General features: G+C 54.6%; 1 pseudogene; it reads right to left on the reverse strand.

The window, feature by feature from the left end:
* Positions 1–15,874, reverse strand: part of LOC109885933 (BCL-6 corepressor-like) — a 63,175-nt pseudogene that overhangs the window by 26,353 nt on the left and 20,948 nt on the right.

The following is a 15,874-nucleotide window of genomic DNA, read 5'->3' on the forward strand; positions in this document are numbered from 1 at the left end:
GTGAGAGGAGGGAAAGAGAGAGCGATGAGAGGAGGACAGAGAGAGAGGGATGAGAAGAGGGACAGAGAGCGAGAGGGATGAGAGGAGGGACAGAGAGAGAGGGTGAGAGGAGGGACAGAGAGAGAGCGTGAGAGGAGGGAAACGAGAGAGAGAGGGATGAGAGGAGGGACATGAGAGAGAGAGGGGTGAAGGGAGGGACAGAGAGAGAGGGATGAGAGGAGGGACAGAGAGAGGGGGATGAGAGGAGGGACAGAGAGAGAGGGATGAGAGGAGGGACAGAGAGAGAGGGGTGAGAGGAGGGACAGAGAGAGCGATGAGAGGAGGGACAGAGAGAGAGGGATGAGAAGGGACAGAGAGCGGAAGGGATGAGAGGAGGGCAGAGAAGAGAGGGGTGAGAGGAGAGGGAACAGAGAGAGAGGCGGTGAGAGGAGGGACCGAGAGAGAGAGGGATGAGAGGAGGGACAGAGTGAGAGGGATGAGAGGAGGGACAGAGAGAGAGAGATGAGAGGAGGGACCGAGAGAGAGGGATGAGAGGAGGGACAGAGAGAGAGGGTGAGAGGAGGGACAGAGAGAGAGGATGAGAGGAGGGACAGAGAGAGAAGGGGTTGAGAGGAGGGACCGAGAGAGAGAGCGGTGAGAGGAGGGAACGAGAGAGAGGATGAGAGGAGGGACAGAGAGAGAGGGATGAGAGGAGGGACGAGAGAGAGGGGGATGAGAGAGGACCGAGAGATGAGAGCGGTGAGGAGGGACCGAGAGAGTGGATGAGAGGAGGGACAGAGAGAGAGGGATGAGAGGAGGGACATAGAGAGAGAGGGGTGAGAGGAGGGACCTAGAGAGAGGGATGAGAGGAGAGACAGAGGGATGAGAGGAGGGACAGAGAGAGAGAGGGGGTGAGAGGGACCAAGAGAGAGAGGGATGAGGGAGGGACAGAGAGCGAGAGGGGTGAGAGGAGGGACAGAGAGAGAGCGGTGACAGGAGGGACCGAGAGAGAGAGGGATGAGAGGAGGGACAGACGAGAGAGGGGTGAGAGGAGGGACGAGAGGTAGAGCCGGTGAGAGAGAGAGAGGATTGAGAGGAGGGACAGAGAGAGAGGGATGAGAGGAGGGACCGAGAGAGAGCGGTGAGAGGAGGGACCGAGAGAGAGGGATGAGAGGAGGGACAGAGAGAGAGGATGAGAGGAGGGACAGAGAGAGAGGGATGAGAGGAGGGACAGAGAAAGAGGGATGAGAGGAGGGACAGAGAGAGAGGGGTGAGAGGAGGGACCGAGAGAGAGAGCGTTGAAGAGGAGGGACCGAGAAGAGAGGGATGAGAGGAGGGACAGAGAGAGAGGGATGAGAGGAGGGACAGAGAGAGAGGGGTGAGAGGAGGGAACGAGAGAGAGGGGTGAGAGGAGGGACCGAGAGAGAGAGCGGTGAGAGGAGGGACAGAGAGAGGGGTGAGAGGAGGGACCGAGAGAGAGGGATGAGAGGAGAGGACAGAGAGAGAGGGATGAGAGGAGGGACAGAGAGAGAGGGGTGAGAGGAGGGACAGAGAGAGCGATGAGAGGAGGGACAGAGAGAGAGGGATGAGAGGAGGGACAGAGAGCGAGAGGGATGAGAGGAGGGACAGAGAGAGAGGGGTGAGAGGAGGGACAGAGAGAGAGCGGTGAGAGGAGGGACCGAGAGAGAGAGGGATGAGAGGAGGGACAGAGAGAGAGGGATGAGAGGAGGGACAGAGAGAGAGGGATGAGAGGAGGGACAGAGAGAGAGGGATGAGAGGAGGGACAGAGAGAGAGGGGTGAGAGGAGGGACAGAGAGAGCGATGAGAGGAGGGACAGAGAGAGAGGGATGAGAAGAGGGACAGAGAGCGAGAGGGATGAGAGGAGGGACAGAGAGAGAGGGGTGAGAGGAGGGACAGAGAGAGAGCGGTGAGAGGAGGGACCGAGAGAGAGAGTGATGAGAGGAGAGACAGAGAGAGAGGGATGAGAGGAGGGACAGAGAGAGAGGGATGAGAGGAGGGACAGAGAGAGAGGGATGAGAGGAGGGACAGAGAGAAGAGCGGTGAGAGGAGGGACCGAGAGAGAGGGATGAGAGGAGGGACAGAGAGAGAGGGTTGAGAGGAGGGACCGAGAGAGAGAGCGTGAGAGGAGGGACCGAGAGAGAGGGATGAGAGGAGGGACAGAGAGAGAGGGATGAGAGGAGGGACAGAGAGAGAGGGGTGAGAGGAGGGACCGAGAGAGAGAGCGGTGAGAGGAGGGGACCGAGAGAGAGGGATGAGAGGAGGGACAGAGAGAGAGGGGTGAGAGGAGGGACAGAGAGAGAGGGATGAGAGGAGGGACAGAGAGAGAGGGGTGAGAGGAGGGACAGAGAGAGAGGGGTGAGAGGAGGGACCGAGAGAGAGAGCGGTGAGAGGAGGGACAGAGAGAGGGGTGAGAGGAGGGACCGAGAGAGAGGGATGAGAGGAGAGACAGAGAGAGAGGGATGAGAGGAGGGACAGAGAGAGAGGGGTGAGAGGAGGGACAGAGAGAGCGATGAGAGGAGGGACAGAGAGAGAGGGATGAGAGGAGGGACAGAGAGAGAGGGATGAGAGGAGGGACCAGAGAGAGCCATGAGAGGAGGGACAGAGAGAGAGGGATGAGAAGAGGACAGAGAGCGAGAGGGATGAGAGGAGGGACAGAGAGAGAGGGGTGAGAGGAGGGACAGAGAGAGAGCGGTGAGGGACCGAGAGAGAGAGGGATGAGAGGAGAGACAGAGAGAGAGGGATGAGAGGAGGGACAGAGAGAGAGGGATGAGAGGAGGGACAGAGAGAGAGGGATGAGAGGAGGGACAGAGAGAGAGAGGTGAGAGGAGGGACCCGAGAGAGAGGGATGAGAGGAGGGACAGAGAGAGAGGGTTGAGAGGAGGGACCGAGAGAGAGAGCGTGAGAGGAGGGACCGAGAGAGAGGGATGAGAGGAGGGACAGAGAGAGAGGGATGAGAGGAGGGACAGAGAGAGAGGGATGAGAGGAGGGACAGAGAGAGAGGGATGAGAGGAGGGACAGAGAGAGAGGGATGAGAGGAGGGACAGAGAGAGCGATGAGAGGAGGGACAGAGAGAGAGGGATGAGAAGAGGGACAGAGAGCGAGAGGGATGAGAGGAGGGACAGAGAGAGAGGGGTGAGAGGAGGGACAGAGAGAGAGCGGTGAGAGGAGGGACCGAGAGAGAGAGGGATGAGAGGAGAGACAGAGAGAGAGGGATGAGAGGAGGGACAGAGAGAGAGGGATGAGAGGAGGGACAGAGAGAGAGGGATGAGAGGAGGGACAGAGAGAGAGCGGTGAGAGGAGGGACCGAGAGAGAGGGATGAGAGGAGGGACAGAGAGAGAGGGTTGAGAGGAGGGACCGAGAGAGAGAGCGTGAGAGGAGGGACCGAGAGAGAGGGATGAGAGGAGGGACAGAGAGAGAGGGATGAGAGGAGGGACCGAGAGAGAGAGCGGTGAGAGGAGGGACCGAGAGAGAGGGATGAGAGGAGGGACAGAGAGAGAGGGATGAGAGGAGGGACAGAGAGAGAGGGGTGAGAGGAGGGACAGAGAGAGAGGGGTGAGATGAGGGGACCGAGAGAGAGAGCGGTGAGAGGAGGGACCGAGAGAGAGAGCGGTGAGAGGAGGGACAGAGAGAGAGGGGTGAGAGGAGGGACCGAGAGAGAGGGATGAGAGGAGAGACAGAGGGATGAGAGGAGGGACAGAGAGAGAGGGGTGAGAGGAGGGACCAAGAGAGAGAGGGATGAAAGGAGGGACACAGAGCGAGAGGGGTGAGAGGAGGGACAGAGAGAGAGCGGTGACAGGAGGGACCGAGAGAGAGAGGGATGAGAGGAGGGACAGAGAGAGAGGGATGAGAGGAGGGACAGAGAGAGAGGGATGAGAGGAGGGACAGAGAGAGAGGGATGAGAGGAGGGACAGAGAGAGAGGGATGAGAGGAGGGACAGAGAGAAGGGTGAGAGGAGGGACCGAGAGAGAGGGGTGAGAGGAGGGACCGAGAGAGAGCGATGAGAGGAGGGACAGAGAGAGAGAGGTGAGAGGAGGGACCGAGAGAGAGCGATGAGAGGAGGGACAGAGAGAGAGGGGTGAGAGGAGGGTTAGAGAGAGAGGGATGAGAGGAGGGACAGAGAGAGAGGGATGAGAGGAGGGACAGAGAGAGAAGGGTGAGAGGAGGGACAGAGAGAGAGGGATGAGAGGAGGGACAGAGAGAGAGGGATGAGAGGAGGGACAGAGAGAGAGGGGTGAGAGGAGGGACAGAGAGAGAGGGGTGAGAGGAGGGACCGAGAGAGAGCGATGAGAGGAGGGACAGAGAGAGAGGGTGGGAGGAGGGACCGAGAGAGAGCGATGAGAGGAGGGACAGAGAGAGAGGGGTGAGAGGAGGGACAGAGAGAGAGGGGTGAGAGGAGGGACAGAGAGAGAGGGGTGAGAGGAGGGACCGAGAGAGAGCGGTGAGAGGAGGGACCGAGAGAGAGAGCGGTGAGAGGAGGGACAGAGAGAGAGGGGTGAGAGGAGGGACCGAGAGAGAGGGATGAGAGGAGAGACAGAGGGATGAGAGGAGGGACAGAGAGAGAGGGGTGAGAGGAGGGACCAAGAGAGAGAGGGATGAGAGGAGGGACAGAGAGCGAGAGGGGTGAGAGGAGGGACAGAGAGAGAGCGGTGAGAGGAGGGACCGAGAGAGAGAGGGATGAGAGGAGGGACAGAGAGAGAGGGATGAGAGGAGGGACAGAGAGAGAGGGATGAGAGGAGGGACAGAGAGAGAGGGATGAGAGGAGGGACAGAGAGAGAGGGATGAGAGGAGGGACAGAGAGAGAAGGGTGAGAGGAGGGACAGAGAGAGAGGGACAGAGAGAGAGGGGTGAGAGGAGGGACTGAGAGAGAGCGATGAGAGGAGGGACAGAGAGAGAGGGGTGAGAGGAGGGTTAGAGAGAGAGGGATGAGAGGAGGGACAGAGAGAGAGGGATGAGAGGAGGGACAGAGAGAGAAGGGTGAGAGGAGGGACAGAGAGAGAGGGATGAGAGGAGGGACAGAGAGAGAGGGATGAGAGGAGGGACAGAGAGAGAGGGGTGAGAGGAGGGACCGAGAGAGAGGGGTGAGAGGAGGGACCGAGAGAGAGGGATGAGAGGAGGGACAGAGAGAGAGGGATGAGAGGAGGGACAGAGAGAGAGGGGTGAGAGGAGAGACAGAGAGAGAGGGGTGAGAGGAGGGACCGAGAGAGAGAGCGGTGAGAGGAGGAACCGAGAGAGAGAGCGGTGAGAGGAGGGACAGAGAGAGAGGGGTGAGAGGAGGGACCGAGAGAGAGGGATGAGAGGAGAGACAGAGGGATGAGAGGAGGGACAGAGTGAGAGGGGTGAGAGGAGGGACCAAGAGAGAGAGGGATGAGAGGAGGGACAGAGAGCGAGAGGGATGAGAGGAGGGACAGAGAGAGAGGGATGAGAGGAGGGACAGAGAGAGAGGGATGAGAGGAGGGACAGAGAGAGAAGGGTGAGAGGAGGGACAGAGAGAGAAGGGTGAGAGGAGGGACAGAGAGAGAGGGATGAGAGGAGGGACAGAGAGAGAGGGATGAGAGGAGGGACAGAGAGAGAGGGGTGAGAGGAGGGACCGAGAGAGAGGGGTGAGAGGAGGGACCGAGAGAGAGCGGTGAGAGGAGGGACAGAGAGAGGGGTGAGAGGAGGGACCGAGAGAGAGCGATGAGAGGAGGGACAGAGAGAGAGGGGTGAGAGGAGGGTCAAAGAGAGAGAGGGGTGAGAGGAGGGTCAGAGAGAGAAGGGTGAGAGGAGGGTCAGAGAGAGAGGGATGAGAGGAGGGACAGAGAAAGAGAGAGAGAGATGAGAGGAGGGACAGAGAGAGAGAGAGATGAGAGGAGGGACAGAGAGAGAGAGATGAGAGGAGGGACAGAGAGAGAGGCCTGAGAGAGAGACAGCTGAGATCAAAAAGATGAGATGGAGAGAAAGGGCTGTAAAAGAGCCAGATTGACACGAGTCGATAAGTGAAAACTACATCCCCCACACTCACCTGAAGTCATTCTGGCCTTCTCTGAGCTCTGTTCTCCTTCCTCCTCTCCCTTCTGTAGGCTGTGTGTGTGTTTCCTAATGGGTACCATGCCATGCCCACCCTTCTCCTGGGGGTGCCGGTCTGCCAGTGCTAGGACTGGGGGTGAACATCGCCAACCCTCACCCTCTCTGGCACCATCTCTAGCCCCCTCCCAGGTCTCCTGCCCTGGGTACAGGCTCTCTCTCTGGCCCCCGCACCTCTGGAGGACTGGGACTCTGTTGTTCCCATAGTCCTGCCTTCCACCTAGACCAGGGAGGAAGATGAAGAGAGGAGAGAAGGGAAGCGGAGGAGAGAGAAGCCATGGAGAGAGGTGAGAGATGGTGGGTGATGAGAGAGTGAGGGAAAGAGAGGTGAGAGATGGTGGGTGATGAGAGAGTGAGGGAAAGAGAGGTGAGAGATGGTGGGTGATGAGAGAGTGAGGGAAAGAGAGGTGAGAGATGGTGGGTGATGAGAGAGTGGGGGAAAGATAGGTGAGAGATGGTGGGTGATGAGAGAGTAAGGGAAAGAGAGGAGAGAGATGGTGGGTGATGAGAGAGTGAGGGAAAGAGAGGTGAGAGATGGTGGGTGATGAGAGAGTGAGCGAAAGAGAGGTGAGAGATGGTGGGTGATGAGAGAGTGAGGGAAAGAGAGGAGAGAGATGGTTGGTGATGAGAGTGAGGGAAAGAGAGGAGAGAGATGGTGGGTGATGAGAGAGTGAGGGAAAGAGAGGAGAGAGATGGTGGGTGATGAGAGAGTGAGGGAAAGAGAGGAGAGAGATGGTGGGTGATGAGAGAGTGAGGGAAAGAGAGGTGAGAGATGGTGGGTGATGAGAGAGTGAGCGAAAGAGAGGTGAGAGATGGTGGGTGATGAGAGAGTGAGGGAAAGAGAGGTGAGAGATGGTGGGTGATGAGAGAGTGGGGGAAAGATAGGTGAGAGATGGTGGGTGATGAGAGAGTAAGGGAAAGAGAGGAGAGAGATGGTGGGTGATGAGAGAGTGAGGGAAAGAGAGGTGAGAGATGGTGGGTGATGAGAGAGTGAGCGAAAGAGAGGTGAGAGATGGTGGGTGATGAGAGAGTGAGGGAAAGAGAGGAGAGAGATGGTTGGTGATGAGAGTGAGGGAAAGAGAGGAGAGAGATGGTGGGTGATGAGAGAGTGAGGGAAAGAGAGGAGAGAGATGGTGGGTGATGAGAGAGTGAGGGAAAGAGAGGAGAGAGATGGTGGGTGATGAGAGAGTGAGGGAAAGAGAGGTGAGAGATGGTGGGTGATGAGAGAGTGAGGGAAAGAGAGGTGAGAGATGGTGGGTGATGAGAGAGTGAGGGAAAGAGAGGAGAGAGATGGTGGGTGATGAGAGAGTGAGGGAAAGAGAGGAGAGAGATGGTGGGTGATGAGAGAGTGAGGGAAAGAGAGGAGAGAGATGGTGGGTGATGAGAGAGTGAGGGAAAGAGAGGAGAGAGAAAGAGAAGGGCTGTTAAACAGCAGCCAACGTTTATTCTCTTCTAAAGACAGACTATAAAACTTTGATGGGGTATAGAGTGTCAGTGGAGCTGAAAGTCGAACCGTTCACACCGACACTCCCACTATGGGAAAAAAAGAGAGAGAGAGAGAGACAGAGAGAAAGGAGAGAGAGAGAGAGAGAGGGAGCAAGAGGAAGCCAGGATTTTTTTAAATTTAGGACAAAAACACTCCTTTTTCTCCCTCTCTCCTCCCCCATCCACCCCCTGCCATGACCCTGCCACGCCCTTCCCACACAGAGCATGACGCTCGCTCTCCCTTTCTCTCCCTCTCTCTGCCATAATTAGGCTCCCACGTCAGTCCAGGGTTCGCTTCAATACACAGCTCGGCTCCCCGCCAACACAAGTATTCCCCCCCCCTCCTCCTCTCTCTCTTTCCCTCCCTCGCACTCTCTCCTTCTCTTTCTCTGGCACAATCTCTATTCCTTTCTAGCTCCCATTCCTCTCTACCATTCGCTTTCCCTCGCTATTCCTCTTCCCTCTCTATAACTTGCCTTGAATCACCCCTCAGCTCTCCCCTCACTCACTCACTCGATCTCATCCTCCCCCTTTATCCTCTCTCTACACAGATAAGCACAAAATGCTCCTTAAAAATAAGACTCTCTCCACGTCTCTCTCTCTTTCTCTCACTGTGTGTGTGTGTATGTGTGTTGTGAACAAACCCAGCCTAGCTGAGTGCTGTAAGTTTGCATGTGTGTGCGAGTGTATGCGTGTGTGTGTGTGTGTGTGTGTGTGTGTGTGTGTGTGTGTGTGTGTGTGTGTGTGTGTGTGTGTGTGTGTGTGTGTGTGTGTGTGTGTGTGTGTGTGTGTGTGTGTGTGTGTGTGTGTGTGTGTGTGTGTGCGCGTGTGTGTGTGTGTGTGTGTGCGTGCGTGTGTGTGTGTGCATGTGGGTGTGTGTGTGTGTGTGTGTGTGTGTGTGTGTGTGTGTGTGTGTGTGTGTGTGTGTGCATTGGGTTACTCACCCCCCCTCTCTCCCTGCCTGGCGGTGTGTTGGCAGTGTTCCCACTCTCTTTCTCTCTGCTGGCGGTCTGCCAACTCCTGTCCTGCTACCGCTGCCGACGCAGACACACACACACCCCCGCACTCCTTCTCCTTCAGCTCCAGCTCCGAGAACCGCATCATCGCCCGCTAAACACACACACACACACGACATACACAGAGAGACACACACAGAGAAAACAGCCATGAAACCCACTAACCGTCTAGCCTCCGCCGCACACACCTCTCTAAACCTCAATCTGGGCTGAACGACTACCGAAGCAAACAACAAGATCACATTGTGTCAAAAAAGGAGGCCAAAACAAAACAGAACAAAGAGAGAGATAAATGAACAAGCACATCCAGACATGGTTAGGTTAGACTAGTGCAGTCAGCCACGGTGAGTCCATGCGATTGCTCTGAGGCCCTAGTTCCTGCCATCTCCCTTCCTGAAACATGAACACAGCTAGGAAACACATACGGCTAGCCCTGAGGCTCACAGAGAGAGAGAGAAGGGGAAAGACAGAAAAAGAAAGGGAGGAGGAGAGAGAGAAGGAGTACGCAGTGCAGAGCAGGTGAGGAAAAGACAGAACCAAAGATAGAGTGCAGAGAAAGAGAAAGAGGGAGCAGAACGAGGGTAGAAGGGGAGAGAAAGTGTGTGTGAGGGGTAGAGTGAGATAGAGAAATGTAAAGAACTGACCTCCCAGTTAGCTGCAGGGCGACTTATATTACTCTCCTCTCGTGATATGACTTCCATCTAAGCAATTAGAACGGGGGCTCAATATATCTGTCCATCATTTCATGTAGGTATTGTATGTTAAAATGTTTTTCTCCACATGTCTCCCCCCCCCCCCCCCCCCCCCGGGCCTCTGGGTCCGCAGAACTGCTGGTTTTTCTTCCTCCCCTCTAATCAAGGATTGGCCAATCATTGGCAATAATCAATCAATCAATGAACTACTATTACGTAAAACCAGTAGTACTGAAGACCTGGAAGCTGGGATTGAAGCACCCCTTTCATACACAGAAAACATCTAGTAGCCACAGTCCCACCAAGCACACACACACACACACACACACATACACACAGTCAGATCAAACCAGTGAACCCATCAATAAACACATTAATAAACTGTCAAAGCATTGTTTTCTGAACTGAAATTATATATGTTTTTCAGCGGGAAAGGCAATAAAATTATTATTTGTAAATGAATTAAGATGATAGCCAACATCCAGAAATCTAGCATTTGATAGCTTTGTGTTCCAGCCCTGTATGAGCATGACAATTAAAGACTAACCAGATGGTTCAAAGGCATGTTTACAACATATGGGTAGACGGGTGGAACCAACCAGTAACATAAATGTGCCTCGGCCCTATGCAGACACATCATCAGAGGAGTGTGTGTCTAGCCAGAAATGGTAAACACGTGTGTTTTTTATGTAATCTAACTACACCCAATGGTCTTTAGTAGGTAGAAAAGTAGATGATCAATCAATAATGCAGCCAGGTGGAATGGGTTCAATCATGCAGCACTGAATCAGTGTGTGTGTATATGACGTGCGTGTGTGTGTGTGTTCTCATGTGTTCAATATGTGTGAGTGAGAAGCTAGGCACTAATAGCCATTGGGGGAGGGGTGTGTGACCTTGCACAAGGCCGGGGTGGGTGTGGGGTGGTTGGAAGGGTGGAGGGGGCTGCTTAATCAACAAGGGACCCCATCCATCCACCTTCCAGCCCCTCTGGGTCACCTTGGGGTTAAGCACAGCAAGAGGCAGGGTGAACCATGAGGTTACCACTGTCACAATGTGAAGTCCAGCAACACGTGCCTTTGAACCCCCCCCCCACACACACACACACTCTCATTCTCTTTCTCCCGGAGCAAGATGCACAGAGCAGGGCACGCTAACAACTTAACCAATGTTGCCTAGACAACTCACAGGGTTTAACCTTTGAACTGGCCTTGTACTAAATCACTGACTGTCAACAGGCTTCAAATGTCCTCTCATAAACTCAGAGGCAACAGCTAAGGGCTGGGATATGTCTATAACCCTGGACTAACTGTCACCCCAGTCCAGATATGGGAAACAGGTATCTAAGACATCATATTGTCTCTCCAAACTACAAGGACCCGCTATGACCCCCTAGAATGAGTGGCAGAATTGACCAGAGTAGAGGGTTTGATTCCTGCATGGACCACATTGGAACTGAAATGTAAACTGTGAAAGGCTTCAGATAAATGAGTCATGTTTATCATCACATCCACAGCCCGCCACCCTAACCCACCTACGGCCGCAGTTCTCTCAACTCACCTGCAGGGCGCGCTGTTCCCGACTCAGCTTGCTAGAGTCTGCATACAGCTCGGTTGTGACACATTTGATGCGGTCGCCGACGTAGCCTGAAGAGTTAGCGATCCTCTTGGTCAGACTGGTCCTCCGTGATCCTCTTCGTCCACCCTCTTCGTCCTCATCCCCCTCTCCATGTGACTCCTCTGTGTCTTCAACACTCCCTCCTTCTCTTTCTCTTTCCTTCCCCAGGTCCATGTAGCGATGGATGGGGTGGGAGGAGGATCGTCTGTCCATCTCTTCTCTCTCCTCTCTAGACGTGCGGTCGCCAGGCATTCGGCCACTATCGCCAGTTGTACGGTCTACTGCGGTGCGGTCACAATCGCCAAGAGTCCGGTCTCTCGTCTTGCAGTCTCCAGATGTGCGGGCACAGCGCAGGGTGCTTTTGCCCTGCTCCCCCTGGTCCCTTGAGTCTGAGGAAGGGCTCTGGCCCTCATGGCTCTCCTCGGCTCGAGTAACCAGTCCTGGGGAGCCCTGAGGTGGGCTAGAGGCCACACCCGGACAGCCCGTCTCCTGGAGGAGCCTGGGTCTCATACAGACGGTCTCTGGTTGTCTGTCTGTGTGGGTAGTTCTCAGGGTGGAGCTTGGGCTGGGGTGGTGATGAAGATGATGATGATGATGATGCAGTTGGTGTTCTGGCTCTCGCTCCACTTCCCTCATGCTTTGGTCGCCATGGCCACACTGGTGTTGGTTTCCCCTGGTGATGGGAACAATGACAGGGAGTGGCGGCTTGTTGGCGGCCGGCGTGGACTCTCCATCTGTGTCGGAGTGTACGAGGTCAATGCAGACGATTCTATCTTTGGAAGGGATACTGGTGCTGGAGGAGGAGAGGGGTCTGGGCTGGCTCCCTCCCCACTCCCCTGCATCTTTATTGCGCTTCACATGGGACCCCTCCCCTATCTCTACATCACTCCGGCCCCTGTGGGACCCACCAAAATCCTCTTTGAGTCCCCTAGGTTTGTCCTGGCCCTGGCCACGGGACTTGGGCGTCTGATCTGCCCGCTCCATGGCTTTAGAGTCTGTGTGTGTGTGCATCAGAGGGTGGGCCATCTCCTGGGAGTTGTACGTGAGGTACTCCCCAGCGTAGCTGTGGTATGGTAAGGGGTGTTTGGCTGCCAGGTGGGAGGGGTAAAGGCTGTTACTGCCAAGCAGGATGGGGGGAGGGTAGGCAGGGCTCTTCCCTGGCAGAGGGAGAGAATGGAGGGCCATGCCGTCGGGTATAGAGTAGTGCAGGTATCGGTTGGCGTACACCATGCTGTGAGGTAGGTAGGCCTCGCTCTGGGGCAGGTAGAGGTGGCTGGGTGGGTGCCCATTGGAATTCTCTAGACACGCACGTTTATTATATGGAGACACCTCCCGGGATGTCTCAGCCCTCTTGGTGGCTTTGGGGGGCTTCTCTGTGGAGTTCCTATGATGGCCGGCCATGGGGGAACTTTCTGATTGGTTGGGGCTGTGTTTGGGCCAATCATTATTGGGTTTGGGGGACAAGGGTATTGTGGAGGGGGGATTGAGATTGGAAGGTATTGGGGTAGTATTTGTCTCTCCTACCCTGGGGCAGGATGGACTGCGTTGCTGGGGCAGGACTCTCTCCAGAGCCTTGTGTTTGATGACAGATGGAGAGGAGCCTTTCCCTTGGGTGTCTGGGCTGGGCCTGGGGGATGGGGACAGGGCTGGGGGGTGGGGGTGTGCATGGGTGGACCCAATGGTGTAGGTGGGTGTAAGGGTGGGCACCACCCAGGAGGAGTGCAAAGTGCTGATCATCTCCGGCCTCTCTGGGGCTTTAGAGGATGTGCTGCTGACCACTGAGAGGGAGTGGGAGGGTAGGGAGGGGGGTGAGAGAGAGAGGGTCTCTTTCAGGAGCTCCCGGCTGGGGAGAGGTCCGTACCGAGGCCCTGGGGACCCCAGAGCCTCCATCTTCACAGGGAAGCTGTTAGAAGACAGGCCTAACTCCAACCATCTCCCAGAGAGGTCGAGGGGCTTTGGGTCTGCTGGGTCTTTGGTAGTCGGGGGCTGGTTCAGTGGGGCTGGCCGCTCAGAGGATGGTTTAGAAGGGCACTGACTGGGTCTCTTCTCACATCCCCCATCCGACACCCCATCTCTGGGTCTGGGTTTGTGGGGGCTGGGCCGGGCAGGGGATGGGTGCTCTGGAGCCATGCTGCTCACATAGAACGAGTGAGGTATCGTCTGGGAAGAGGAAGAAGAACAAGAGGAGGAAGATAATGGTACTATTCTAGAGACTGCCCTCTGTAGGTCTATGGTGCTGTCTATGTGAGGGGGAGGCAGGGGAGGAGCAGGCTGGGGGAGGCGAGAAGAGGCGCGAGGGGAGGAATCAATAGGAAGGCTACTACTATTAGTATTACTCCCACCACTGCTACCACCACTACTACTACTACTACCACTGCTGTTACTGGCTCCTTTGTTGGAGGGGGGTCTACTGGGCTTATTGCTTTTGCTGGGGGATCTGTCTCTGTCTGTGTGGGTGGGGAGAAGGTGCTGGGGCGGAGGGGGTGGCTGGTGAAGCTGCTGCCCAAACGGAGACCCCTCGTGGTGGACACGAGACCCGACACTCAATCCCTTCTCCTGGCAGTGCACAATGGAGGTGGGGGCCACCGACACCGCTGGGATCCTCATGGGAGACCCCACCAGGGGGGAGGAGATGGGGGACGGGGGGTAGGGGGGCATGTAGTAGAGCCTCTCGGCGGCGGAGGCAGCAGCAGGGTTCATGTTCCCCCCCTGGGAGGCACAGAGGGACTGGTAGGCCAGGTGCTGGGGCAGGTAGGGGCTGGGCTGGTTGAGGAACTGGGCCTTGTACATGCTGAGGGCCGCATACTTGGAAGAGTCCATATAGGGGTAGAGGCCCGCCTCGGGGTACAGCCCCCGACTCAGCCCCCAGGGCAGACGCAGGTACCCGCCTGCTCCTGCACCAGCACCCCCCAGACCCAGCTCTGAGGGCTTCTCCCCCCCAGGTCCCACACCTCTCCTGTCCAGCCCTTCTGGTCCCCTATGGAGGCTTGGTGGAGGGCTCTTGTACAGGTCCAGGTAGCCGTTGGTAGGCTTGCTCCGGTCCATGGAAACGTCAGGCTTGTAGAGGAGGTCTGGAAGGCCGTCCCGGTTGTAGCCGAGGGGGAGAGTGGTGGACCCCTCGTGGGGCTTCTCGGCTGACAGCGCTCGGATCCCTGGGTAGACTACGCTGCCATGCAGGCGGAGGCCGTCCCGCATCAAGGCATTGCGGTCCAGCCCCATGGCGGCAAGGGGCGTTAGCCTGGCATCCACCTACAGGAGAAATAACACAGGTTTAAACCAATTATAAACGTGTTATATCCCATTTCAAATTTCTTGGATTATTTATTTTAATACATTAGTCTCTAAGGTCCACTGATTTACTATTTTAATTTGTCTAGTTATTATTTTTCTTAACTTGTATTATTTTATTTGTTAAGCACTTTCAAATGCATCCTCTGTAAGAAATGTGCTGAATAAAAAAAGTTTGATTTGATTATAAACAATATTATACACATAATACACAAGGTAAACACCACACTTCACCTGGTTAAACACCACACTTCACCTGGTTAAACACCACACTTCAACTGGTTATACACCACACTTCACCTGGTTAAACACCACACTTCAACTGGTTGTACACCACACTTCACCTGGTTATATACCACACTTCAACTGGTTATACACCACACTTCAACTGGTTATACACCACACTTCACCTGGTTAAACACCACACTTCAACTGGTTATACACCACACTTCACCTGGTTAAACACCACACTTCAACTGGTTGTACACCACACTTCAACTGGTTGTACACCACACTTCACCTGGTTATATACCACACTTCACCTGGTTAAACACCACACTTCACCTGGTTATACACCACATTTCAACTGGTTATACATCACACTTCACCTGGTTGTACACCACACTTCAACTGGTTGTACACCACACTTCAACTGGTTGTACACCACACTTCAACTGGTTATACATCACACTTCACCTGGTTGTACACCACACTTCAACTGGTTATACATCACACTTCACCTGGTTGTACACCACACTTCAACTGGTTATACATCACACTTCACCTGGTTATACATCACACTTCACCTGGTTATACACCACACTTCAACTGGTTGTACACCACACTTCAACTGGTTATACACCACACTTCACCTGGTTATACATCACACTTCACCTGGTTATACACCACACTTCACCTGGTTATACATCACACTTCACCTGGTTATACACCACACTTCACCTGGTTATACACCACATTTCAACTGGTTATACACCACACTTCAACTGGTTATACACCACACTTCACCTGGTTATACACCGCACTTCACCTGGTTATACACCACATTTCAACTGGTTATACACCACACTTCAACTGGTTATACACCACACTTCACCTGGTTAAACACCACACTTCAACTGGTTATACACTACACTTCCACTGGTTATACACCACACTTCACCTGGTTATACACTACACTTCAACTGGTTATACACCACACTTCACCTGGTTAAACACCACACTTCACCTGGTTAAACACCACACTTCACCTGGTTAAACACCACACTTCAACTGGTTATACACCACACTTCAACTGGTTATACACCACACTTCACCTGGTTAAACACCACACTTCACCTGGTTAAACACCACACTTCACCTGGTTAAACACCACACTTCAACTGGTTATACACCACACTTCACCTGGTTATACACCGCACTTCACCTGGTTATACACCACATTTCAACTGGTTATACACCACACTTCAACTGGTTATACACCACACTTCACCTGGTTAAACACCACACTTCAACTGGTTATACACCATACTTCACCTGGTTAAACACCACACTTCACCTGGTTAAACACCACAATTCACCTGGTTAAACACCACACTTCAACTGGTTATACACCATACTTCAACTGGTTATACACCACACTTCACCTGGTTAAACACCACACTTCACCTGGTTAAACACCACTCTTCAACTGGTTA

The sequence above is a fragment of the Oncorhynchus kisutch genome, linkage group LG26, assembly GCF_002021735.2.
Source record: "Oncorhynchus kisutch isolate 150728-3 linkage group LG26, Okis_V2, whole genome shotgun sequence".
Lineage (NCBI taxonomy): Eukaryota > Metazoa > Chordata > Actinopteri > Salmoniformes > Salmonidae > Oncorhynchus > Oncorhynchus kisutch.